The following is an 11,837-nucleotide window of genomic DNA, read 5'->3' as shown; positions in this document are numbered from 1 at the left end:
TGTCATGCGAATATAATCAATGGGTTGCTGAGGGTCATACTGAATGGCATGCAGGATCTCAACGTCGTCTCCTGACTAACGCCCGAGAGGACAGACATATTGTGAGGTTAGCTTTGAAAAAACCGCACAAACACATTGTTAAACGAACCATTAGTTAGGAAATGGGTATGTTTGCAGTACGCCCAGTATCCGCTCGTACGGTGCGTCGACGTTTGCAGCATAGCAGTGCTTAAATTGCGCCGGAGCCGACCAGAAGCCGGCTCCGGTACTTCTCAATTTTTAAGATAAATTACAATTCTAGCCGGAGCGCACCAGAGCCCTAAATAAGATGATCTTCGGTACTTCTTTTTATAAAACTGAGCCACAATTTCAAGGAAAAAAAATTAGAATTCCTAACGTTTTAGTTTAACAATAAGCAGACTTTGCAATACTCTATTTCTTTAGAAATACAAACTCATGTTCAAGTAAAGTCCCCTCACTCACATGCGGAAACCTTTCCCTTTAAGAAGGGCAATAAATTTGGGGTTTTGTTTAGGAACACGTAAATTTCTCGACATGCCATCGTATCTAGTGTTTTGTTATCGATGGTTGCCTTTAGTTATCCCCGTAGGAAGGAAAATTTGTGATCTTAAATGTCCGTTAAGTGACAGCGAATACAATAAGAGTGAAATGCTGAGAAACACTGCTCAAGCACGTCCTATACATCGTCTTCCAACAGTATCCACTAATGTAAGCAAATACGGGAGGGAGCGAAAAGTGTAATCAGCAACTTTACATTCATCCTTAAGAGTCAGATTCAGGACTCATTATACTCCTGACACATCCGCTTGATGGCTATAATTATATCAGCAGAGAGCCGCGGTCAAAGAGAACGTTCTCTCACACCAAGATTCCCCTAATTTTTTGTTTCCACCCACCTCATACCCTCATTCTGTTTCGCCCTGTTTTTAGCATTATCTGAATTTTCTTCAGCTATGCTTTAAGTATATTTAATTTTTGTGATGATAAAAGAACTTTCCCCCTTACGATCAGAGCTTAAATTGAGCCGGAACTCGGTTCCGGTGCTTCTTAGTTTTTGTAATAAATCATAATTCTAGCCGGAGCGCAGCGGAGCCCTAAATAAGAAGGCTGCGGCACATCTTTATGTAACTAAATAACAATTTCCGTAGAAATTTTAACTCGACAATTTTATTTTTAGCAATCGCTTATTAGATTTTAATTTGTCGCTTTACATTTATTTTAATTTTAATTATTTCAATAATTAATTAATTATCTAATAATTATCAATTAAATAAAATATATAAACATTACTTAAATAGCTATTAATTAATTTGATAATAATTATTTAATTTTCAAATTATTAATGAGTTTAATAGTCATTTTATTTATTTATTTACTCTTATTGCTCTTTGCTGGTGGTCTTTCATAGGGCTCCAGCACTTCTAATTTTAGAAATAAAGCCCTGCAGCAGAGTGAACTATCAGCACGACGACCACTATTTTGGCTTCCCTTGTAAAATACAGAATAGAGAAAGACGACGATTCTGGTGCACCGAACGACAAAACTGGATACAAGAACGTCACAATGTCGTCTTTTCAGACGAGTCCCTGTTCAGCGTGCAATATTATGATGGCCATATACGTGTCTGGAGGCTGCGAGGAGACCGCACATCACCTCCTTGCATTCAATATCGGCATAAGGACCCTGCATCTGGTGTGATGGATTGTGCAGCCTCTGGGTACATGACACATCTCTAGTTCGAATTGATGGTAATTTGAACGCAGATCGGTACATCTCTGACATTTCTTGTACCTTATCTTCCAGGCCTGCCAAACGCTATCTTCCAACAAGATACTGCAAGATCACATGTCGCACGTCGTGTTCTGACCTTCCTCGATACACAGGATATTTGATTGCTGCCCTGGTCAGCACGGTCTCCAGATCTGTCACCCATTGGAAACATCTGGTCATAGGTTGCTGAGAGACTGTCCCGCCACCCCTCTTCAACTAATGATGATGAAGTGTGGCATACACTTAAAGCAGCCCCACATAGCACAAAAACATCCTCGGGATATCCCAAGGATGTTGCTCGCGGGATATGCGCACATCCTCAGGACATCCCGCGAACCTCCTAAACACCTCCTCCCGAGTGCTTAATGTCACATCCCGGGATATCCTCAGGACATCCTAACCAAGTCCCATCGACAGCGTGCGGGATGTTATTAGGATATGAACTCCTACTTACTACATCCTCAGGACATCCCACAAACCTCCTAAGCACATCCCATTATATCCTAAAAACATCCTATCTATGTCCCATCGACAGCATATGGGATGTTATTAGGATTTAAAGTCCTACTTACTACATCCTCAGGACATCCCGTAATATCCCACTTTCCTCCTGAGCGCTTAATGTCACATCCCAGTATATCCTTAGGACATCCTATCTACTTCCCACCGACAGCGTATGGGATGTTATCAGGATTTGAAACACTAGTTACAATATCCCTTTAACCTCTTAAATACATACTCTCAACTGCTTAGTGTCACATCCCAGTATATAGGAAAATTCCAGTGAAAGTATGTGAAGGTGTGATGATCTAAAACCTACTTTTTTTTACACAGATAAGTCTCAAATCGTTCTCCTATGGTTACTATGGAAAAATCAGAAATGTTGAAAATATTTATACAACTTATTTTGTTTTTAAATCTGAATTTGTGAATATATTAAAACTGAGCAAGGAAATTAAAATGAATTATTAATACAAAATATTAAAACTGAAAATTTTGCTTTTATTTTTAAGATATTAAAAATCTTTTGATCATTTTTAAACATCCAATAGCCCCCAAATTGAATTATTCATAATTAAATTATTTTACAAAATCAGTTTCTAATTTCAGTTAATTTGTATTAAAAATTGAATAATAAAATTACCTATTTAATAATCTTTACATAAATGAATCATCTTTCTTTAAAACATGTAAGGAATTTATAGTGTTTTGATGACACTGTTGGGAAATTGTTAAAAAGAATAAATTGTATTTTTAAAACTAAATCAATTCCTAGCCTCAGAATAAATAAATATGTTTTTGTAACATAAGAATGCTGCAGGCTTTTTTATATATTTAATATTTAGTTGTAAAAATTTGACATTATGTTAACAATTCTTTATATCATTCAAAAGGTAACTCAAGAAGCTCTTCTAAAATTCTATCTTTCTGCTCACATAATTAAAAAAAAAATCTGAAAGGCCTCAGATTTTAGCAGTCACTCAAAGAGGCTAAAAGTTTATGAATGCATAGATTATCAATCCAGATGGGGCAGTGGAAATAGCAAAACATTTTATAAGATACTGACACCAGAAAGTTATATATCTTCTATATATTTGAAAAATGAAGAAATATATCATGTAATTATGTAGAAATATTAAAATGTTTTCAATTAGATATATCATGAATTAAATGCATTTTAAATCAATCAGATTAAAAATTTAAAAAAGCATTGTTAAGAACTGTGTGTAATGCTTTTAAATAGCTTGGCTTGTTAGTCAATAATATATTAGATTTTAAAGGTAAATATGTTAAATTTTGCCAAATGGCAAGACTTGAATGAAAAGCGAAACAAGTTTACGAGTACAATATGAAGTTACATTTCAAAACTAATAGCCCTTTTAGATTAAAAAAAAAAGTTCTGAAAATAATTTGCAATGGTTCATTGGTATTATTTTATGCAAAATTCAGTAAAATGAAATTTACCCGTTGAAATCAGCACCAAATTAAACTTTGTAAATTCTAGCGCATGTTAAAGGTTGTCTCATCCAGAATTTTATTGCTAACCATTCATTTCAGAGCAAAATAAAACAGTAATTGCCATTTATATGACAATCAATATCAAAAATTTAAATCTGCATTTTACGCAACATAGAAAAACTTCAAAAGATCTACTGTTTACCATGCAATTAAGGCATTTTATTCTACTATCAACTCTACCAATTATTAATTCCATTAAGTATATTCAGTTTACTCTTTCTGCTCAATATATGCAATGTAAAATTTTCCATAAATTTGTGAGCTTTTATTCAATTCTCATTGTCAACGAGAATGTTTAGTTCATTTTTTTATTCGGTCTCAAAAGAGAAATCAAAATACGTGGATTTATGTATCAAAATACATGAGAAATCACAGTGAGAAAAGCACTGCTACCTTAAACTGTGATTATATATAACAAATGCAGTGAATTATAGTTAAAAATTAGTGAAAATATTTATATTTCTGAACTATTTCATATATAACATTTTCAGTTTCGCATATGTGGCAATTTAAGAACTTTTTTACGTATACCAATTTTTTGAAATATCTGCAAATTTTTGTATCTTCAAGGAAAGCTTATTCTTTCACCTTTAGTATATAAGTAATGGTAATTTACCAGATAAAATTACTTAATGGGGAATACAGAAAAATATCTAACCACTTACCTTTGTGACTTCATCTGCAAAGAGACTAAAAAAGTAGTTCAGCTAAATCTGCTATAATAAATATTTATAATAATGCTAAATTATGCAATATCTATTAATATGACAAATTTTTGTAAAGCTATTTATTTGGATGAAAAATAAACACATTCAGAAATTTATGGCACTATATTATGATTAACAGAGGAAAAACACTTTTCAAAATTCAAAATAGTTTTTATTAATCCAATTTATCACATTTTATTTGAATTCATGAAAAACAATCTTATATCCATGTATTCTTATGTATATAAGAACTCTTGATAAATTGGATCTCTGTCATTGCCTTTCACAGCACCTAAAATAAAAAAAACACTCACAATTACTATATGTGAATATAATTCATAATTAAATTTAAACAAATGACTATTAGAATGCAAATTCAAGGAAGCATTTAAAATATTTTAACATTTAGTACCTATAAACAGAGTAGCAATTATTTGATTTTTCGATTATAGTAAAATAAACATGGGGGATGCCTTTTAAAATTTTTTATGTCAGAAAATAAACTCAAACCACCAGCTGAACATATGAGCAGTTTTATCAATCAGCCACTGGTAGGTAACCTGGATACTGAATCAACATATAAAGTTGCCAAGATAAAGAGAGAAACAAAATTATGATAATCACATCTTACCTATTCATAAAACTATTTTAAATTTAATGTGTAGGCAAGTCCAAAAAGAGTGAGAATGAATTTATTTTGCAACACAAAGTAAAGTCTTGCAGGATCAAAAAAAACTTGTCTCATGAGATTGGCAAGTAAAAAATAATTAACTGCATCTGGTAACATTTATCTGACAACATGTAAGTAATTGTTAGCTACGTGCAGAAAATAAAATCTGATCAGGGGCGTAGCTAGAGGGGGGCAAGGGAGGGCATCTGTCCCCGGGTGCAGAATCCAAGGGGCGCCAAACTGATGTTAGAACATTTTAGAATTAAATATTTTCCATCCTTGGCAAGCAGTAGGGGGGCGCAAAATCTTCAGTTGTCCCTGAGCGCTGAAAACCCTAGCTATGACTCTGAATCTTGATCATGTTAATGCAATTTTAAACTTTTGAATTCAACCGCAGAAATTTACCAAAGAAGTAGTTGTAACAGTAGTAAATGAAGGTGTGGCTAATCTTTACTGTATGGTACACCTTGGTTTCTGTCTGAAAAAAAAATCGCAAAGTGGTATTGGTTTGTGAAATGTGGAAGCCCATTGCGCCTTTGGGGGAAACCCCCCCTTTTTTTTTTGTCAATAAAAAGGAGTTATTTCTGCAAATATTGCCAACGTGCTGTGATAAATTTAGTTTTGGGCTACTTTTTTTAATAGTAAACCTTTTGTACGGTCCCAGGTTTTTGGTTCTTACCATTCTTTTCAATTGCTGTGTTTGGTTGCACGGAAGTGGTATGGTCTTGTATTTTGAACATGCTATTTATTATTTTGGTGTGGGTACCATCGTTTGAGTATGTCTGAGGTGACTAAGAGACGAAAAATTTAATTGAATTGCTTACCTGGAGGATGGTGGTGGGAAGCCTAAACATATGCATGTGAAAAAAAAGGTATGTTAAAAAAAATGACGTTTCATTTATTTTTTTGTCTCTGTGTGTTAATTTTTGTTAGAAGATTTGTTGTTTAATGTTTTTATGTTAGGAAATATGTATTTTTGGTAACTTATTCCTCTCTGTGTATTTTTGGTTGTCTGTGTGTTAAGACAGTGGCGAATTTTTTCTGGTAACTATGATATTTTTAACTTTCTGATTTTCTTAAAGTGAAAATAGATCAATGTGTACATGTACAAAGTTAAGGCAGTGCACAATGCCCAGTTTGTGCAGTTCTCTGTTTTAATAGGTCGATGTGTACATGGACACAGAGTTTGTGTATGTCTTCTTATTTTGGTTTTGTGTTGCGGCCACCTTGAAATTGGTGCCGATCCTCTCAGGTGAAGATCTTGATATAAAAAAAAAGAAAAGCCAAGGGTTACAGTAGAGTAAATTTTTACCAAAGATGTTCTACCATAATCACCATTTCAGTGGTTTAAACACTAGTGGAGCAGTATGCAGAGATGAAGATTTGAGTTTTGTTTACAAAGCATGATGGTTTAGGCACTCCAGCCATTACAGTGAACAAAATTATAATAAACATAGCCACAATAATTGTCTATAAATATTGATGTATAACACTGCATTAACTAATATATTTCTTATGCTAGTATATACAGAATCCTTAATCTAAGGGAAAATCAAAAGACTGCGCATGCATTTTCCTTTAACTGAAACATGGATTTGACCATACAAATCTCAGTCTTTCAGGACATGCCACACTATGCAGATAGACAGCAAAAAGTGCTCGTGTTGTTTTTATTGTTAGAGGTATGAAACAAATATACTTCTACAATTTAATTTTTTCTTTTCTTGTTTTACATTTGGATTACCTATAAAAAAATAGGGAATTTTGATATTATTACAATATCGGAGTTAAAATAACAATTATTGGACATGTTAAAGTAATGAAAATTTTAAATTAGGTTAAAAAGTAACCCTTAATGTGGCATATTTTTTAATTAAACTCTATCGACATTAAAAACAACAAAACGTCCCTCTTTATTAAGGACTTTAAAACTAATTTTAAATACAGAGCTATGAATGAATTTTTTCCCTTGCATGTTATAATAACTGAAACAAAATTACTCTGATACAGTCAAAATTCCTAAATGCAAGTACATAAAATTTACTTTAGCAATTTAAAAAGATGAGACACACTGAACACATGAATAATTTATTAAATTTGGCCCGTTCCATAGTAAACTTATTATTTATTAGTTATTAGATTACATTATTACACCATGTTATCAGTTTGAAAAGCAAGTCATATGCCAGATCTTGGATGTAAAAGAAATGCACAAAATAATATACAGATTATTGAAAAATGATGTATACCAATGTTTATAGATATGATTAAATGTAACAGAAAATTTACTGTCACAACCACATTTTTAAGTGAAATGTATTATTTTAACATTTTACAATATTTAAGGTATGGCATTAAATGCAACATTATGTGCCTGGATATAAGTTAGTAAATTTAAAAAAAAAAAAAAAAATAATAATCAAAGAATTAATGTCATGAAAAATTTCAAAAACAAGCAGAATTTAATTTAGAAGACCTTTAGACACTTATGATAAATAAATTTGAGAATTCTTCACCCAAAATTAAATTAAAATTAACTAAAACCAGTTTGACTGACCTTCTACAAAATCCTTCAGCTGCAATTTTTTCTAGCTTGAAAACCAAATTCTTCTCCCCATGGTAATAACATCTTAACCAGTTGAAATTCCTGCAGAAAGTTTGATAACACAGTAATAGAATTAATAGAATAGAAAAATTAACACAAAAGTATAGAACATCATTTAAACTTAACATTATTACAAATTTTGGTGCTTTCTGACTATCTGCAAGGCTGTGAAAATTGGCAAAATGGTTAGTTTATGGTTCATATCTACTGCTCTGTTCACAAGTAGTAATTCAAATAAGCACTTTATAAGAAACAAGAAATTTTAGGATGCACACACACAAAAATATATACATTGGGTCAATATTCACATATTTTTCATCCAATGGAATACAGTTCAGAAATAAAGAATAAAAATAAAGCATGTAAATACATGTATGTTTTATGCATATTCATAGTTTGCTATTATCGTGTGCATACACTTGCTGTTTTAGCATAAGTTGAAGCTGTGAGGGCAGATGATAAGAAAGTATCAGAATTTTTCATGTATAAGAAAAGATTGCCCTGACAATAGTATCTCAATTGTTTAGCACTGACATTTACATAGCGCATTAGAAATATATAGTAATATATGTATAATAAAAAGATAATTGCATGTTATTAATTCATTTTTTTAAATGCCAAACTTTAACTATTCTTTCACATATAATTAAACAGAATTCGGTTGATCTTTACAATATGGTAACTGGTAGTTTGGCGACATTTTGGAGGCGATAAAGGTTACTACCTGGGACTTTGGTAATAATGTGAGCAGTACTCAGTTCCGATTACGCATTATTTTGTGTGAGGGAAATGAGAGATCATGGGATATGTCATGTGATATTAATGGACGAATTACGGTTCTTTAATCGGAAAAGGGGGGAAATCGGGAAAAAATCTGGAAATTTTGTATTTGGCTTTATTCTGTGTTGTGTGAAACAGTGTTCGTGAATTTTTGGATCCCATGGCCGTAACTAAAGTGAATTTGAAATGGGTATTTATGTATGTATTAATTTAATGTATGTGCTCATTTATATTTTAAGTAGTGTTTTTGAATTTAATTATATTTTAATTAAATGATAGTTATTTTGTGAATTTTATGTTTGTAGGAATTTGGTATACGTTTTAGTTGAAGTAAACGTGCATGGAAATAATTTAAATATCTGACACTAAGTATTTGTAATGGTTGCGGTATGAATTCGTTGGTGATATGTATAATGTAATAGATGATTTAGAGGTAAAAGTTTTTGGATATTTTATTTATTTTATATGTGGAAATGTTCATATTTGGAAAGGGTAAATACTTTTTCGCGATCAGGTAATTTCATATATGTTCTTTTTACCGGGTTTAAAGATTCAGAAAATTGTCATGTATTTTCGTGAAATTTTTCTAATTTATGAGAAAAAAGCAGGATATAGTGAAGAGTGTGCGCAATGCCATTTTTGTGCAATTTTGGGATGTTTTTTTAAGTAAAAATAAGTCGGCGTGTACATGGTTTATGTGTATGTTATTTTGAAAAACGCGTAAGGAGTATGGTATTGTGCACTTTTTCCCAATTTTGCAGTGAATATTTGTCATGATTAAGCAGTTTTGTTAGGTAAAATTTCTAGCATAAGTGTAATTCGGCTAGTAGATTGTTGGAAGAAGTGTTCAGTAGATAAAAAGAAAAGAAACATGTCTTTACTTCGTGAAGACAAAATGGCGGCGGGAAAAAAAAATAGAGGGTTGCTGTAGGAGAGTTGGTCGCCAAATTTTCGCCAAAAAAGCGCCAAGTTACCATAATGTAAAGATCAACCCAGAATTCTTTCACATGAACATCTAAAATCCATTCTTAACTAAAGAATAAATAATAAAACCATGTAAATTTCTTATCAAGCCCATCATTTCCGAAATGTCTACTTCTAAAAGTTCCCAGCATTTCTCAATATATTATTAAATTACTAAACTAAGCATCAATGATCGTTATGTTTGCTAATGTGGCAATATCTTTCACACTTCTTTGTTACCACAAGTAACAAGTAGGCTTCAATAAATCTTTAACTGTTACATGCTACTTTTGTCTAAAATTTGTACAAATAATAAAATTAAATGAGCTCTTTATAATATGCTCAAAGAAATAATTTTGTATGAAAATTTGTACGTTATATATTGGCCTGATTAATGATTCAGGAAATAATTCGGGGTTTCAAAGTGTTTCCAATAATTCAAATTTCAGCTTGTGTCAAAATAAAACCTATAACACAAAGATAAGCAAATTTCCTTATGAACAATGCATTTTAACATTATTCAATCACTGGCAATCACACAGTACTGATTGCTTCAATAAACATTACTGTAACTGTGTTATTTAAAAGACTAATGTTTTAATTATTTCCTTAATTAAAACATTACAGTCTTTTCCTCCTTCTAACACCAAAAGAAAACCCAGATAAGAAATATAAAAATATCAGTAAAAATAAATTATATTATTGAATGACACTTTACATTAATTACACTTATGCATATATTATTTTATTATAAATTATTTCAAAATCAAAGAAGAGAAGGGGGAGAAACTTTAATATTGACATTTCTAAAATGATATAAACATTAATCATTTAGTACAGTTTGTTATTTCAGGCAAAAAGAATTCACTTTTCTGGATAGCATTTATATTTCCATCTCACTTTCAATAAAACATTAAGAGAAATGCATATAATTTAAACACCAGTTTATTTTATTTATCAGACAGATTATGTCAACTCGAAAAAACCTATCAGTAAAATTCGGTAGTAATAATTCTGAATGTTAGGCAACTTGCAAGATTCAACAAAAATTATCAATACTTTTATTATAATGACAATACTACAGTAACATGAACATAAAATTAAACTGCGTATAACTATAAAATAAGCCAGCATATAATAATGGTGCATTGGTTTCTAAAACAATGGGCTCGATGAAAAAATACATGTATTATGGTAACTATTCATATTCTTCAGCTTTCCTAATATTCTCATGTTCACTTTACATAACTAAAGTATCTAAAATACAATAAAAATGCAAACAATATTTATGAGAAAATGTTAAAAGCAATCATAAGCATTTGATTGAATGACCATATTTTGTCTTCCTGCAAGTCGAATCTTAAAATGATATGCCGTTTGAAAAATGCTTAATCCTTTTATAAAATATTCAAAAAAGATTAAAAAAAGGTACTGTTCTGTTATCAGGACCGGGTTCAGAATTGTATTTATGTATGCTTGTATATTTGTATGTTTGTGTGTCTACATATACACATCTATGCACATACTTACGAACACAGGTTCATACATTCCCGATTCTGGTCCCAATAACAGAACAGTACCCCCAAAAAAACTTGAATTACAAACTAGATTAAGATAATGTTTCAACCATACATATTTTGGACAAAACAATGCAAACTCTTATTTTTATACAATTGTTCAAACTATTTAACATAAATTTATTGCTGCAATAAAATAATAAGCAATCTGATCACACATATTATTTTGAAACTGAATGCATAAACTAAAAAAAATTCAGTCATAAACATTTGGATAGCAGGGCAAATTAGATATTTGAAAAGACAGCCAGCCATCGAGATACACGTAATTCACGACAGAATGGTAACAATTCATAAAGCTGTGAAACATTTAACTGTCAAAATGACATAAATAACATAAATTCGAAAAGCAAAAAAAGTAAACATACAAGTATTGCAACTGAACTTACCTTTCATGCAACAAAAAATATCCATACAAGTTAACCTCATGGCGCAGCCATTTTGGATTTCGTTTCAAATCAGACAGATGTTTACGGAAATGCGGAAGAATACGAGGAACTAGTAGTTTGCCGGATACAATGTGGAATGACGCGAAAGAATATAGTTCTGTAGAACTTCCTACATTATTCCGTAATAAACAGTACTATTTCCTAATTTTTTCTTTATATAATTAATTAATTAATAGGGAAATATTAAATAATGCCGAATTCATTTTTAATGAAATGTAAAATTTTGCATGTATGGGACGACCACCTTCCGTCCAATATTTCTGAGAATATAAACAA

At 31.3% G+C, this 11,837-nt stretch overlaps 1 long non-coding RNA gene across 1 annotated transcript; it reads right to left on the bottom strand.

The window, feature by feature from the left end:
• Positions 1-4,676: 4,676 nt before the first annotated feature.
• On the bottom strand, positions 4,677-11,584 carry LOC146998587 (uncharacterized). Its single transcript, XR_015039562.1, has 3 exons — positions 11,502-11,584; positions 7,745-7,834; positions 4,677-4,809 (listed from the first exon to the last, which is right to left on the bottom strand). It is a non-coding gene; the product is annotated as an uncharacterized LOC146998587 (long non-coding RNA).
• Positions 11,585-11,837: the final 253 nt, after the last annotated feature.

Source organism: Stegodyphus dumicola, chromosome 2, assembly GCF_044657685.1.
Source record: "Stegodyphus dumicola isolate Sdum_Otavi_A_Nest chromosome 2, ASM4465768v1".
Lineage (NCBI taxonomy): Eukaryota > Metazoa > Arthropoda > Arachnida > Araneae > Eresidae > Stegodyphus > Stegodyphus dumicola.
This window is presented reverse-complemented; position numbering and strand designations above follow the sequence as displayed.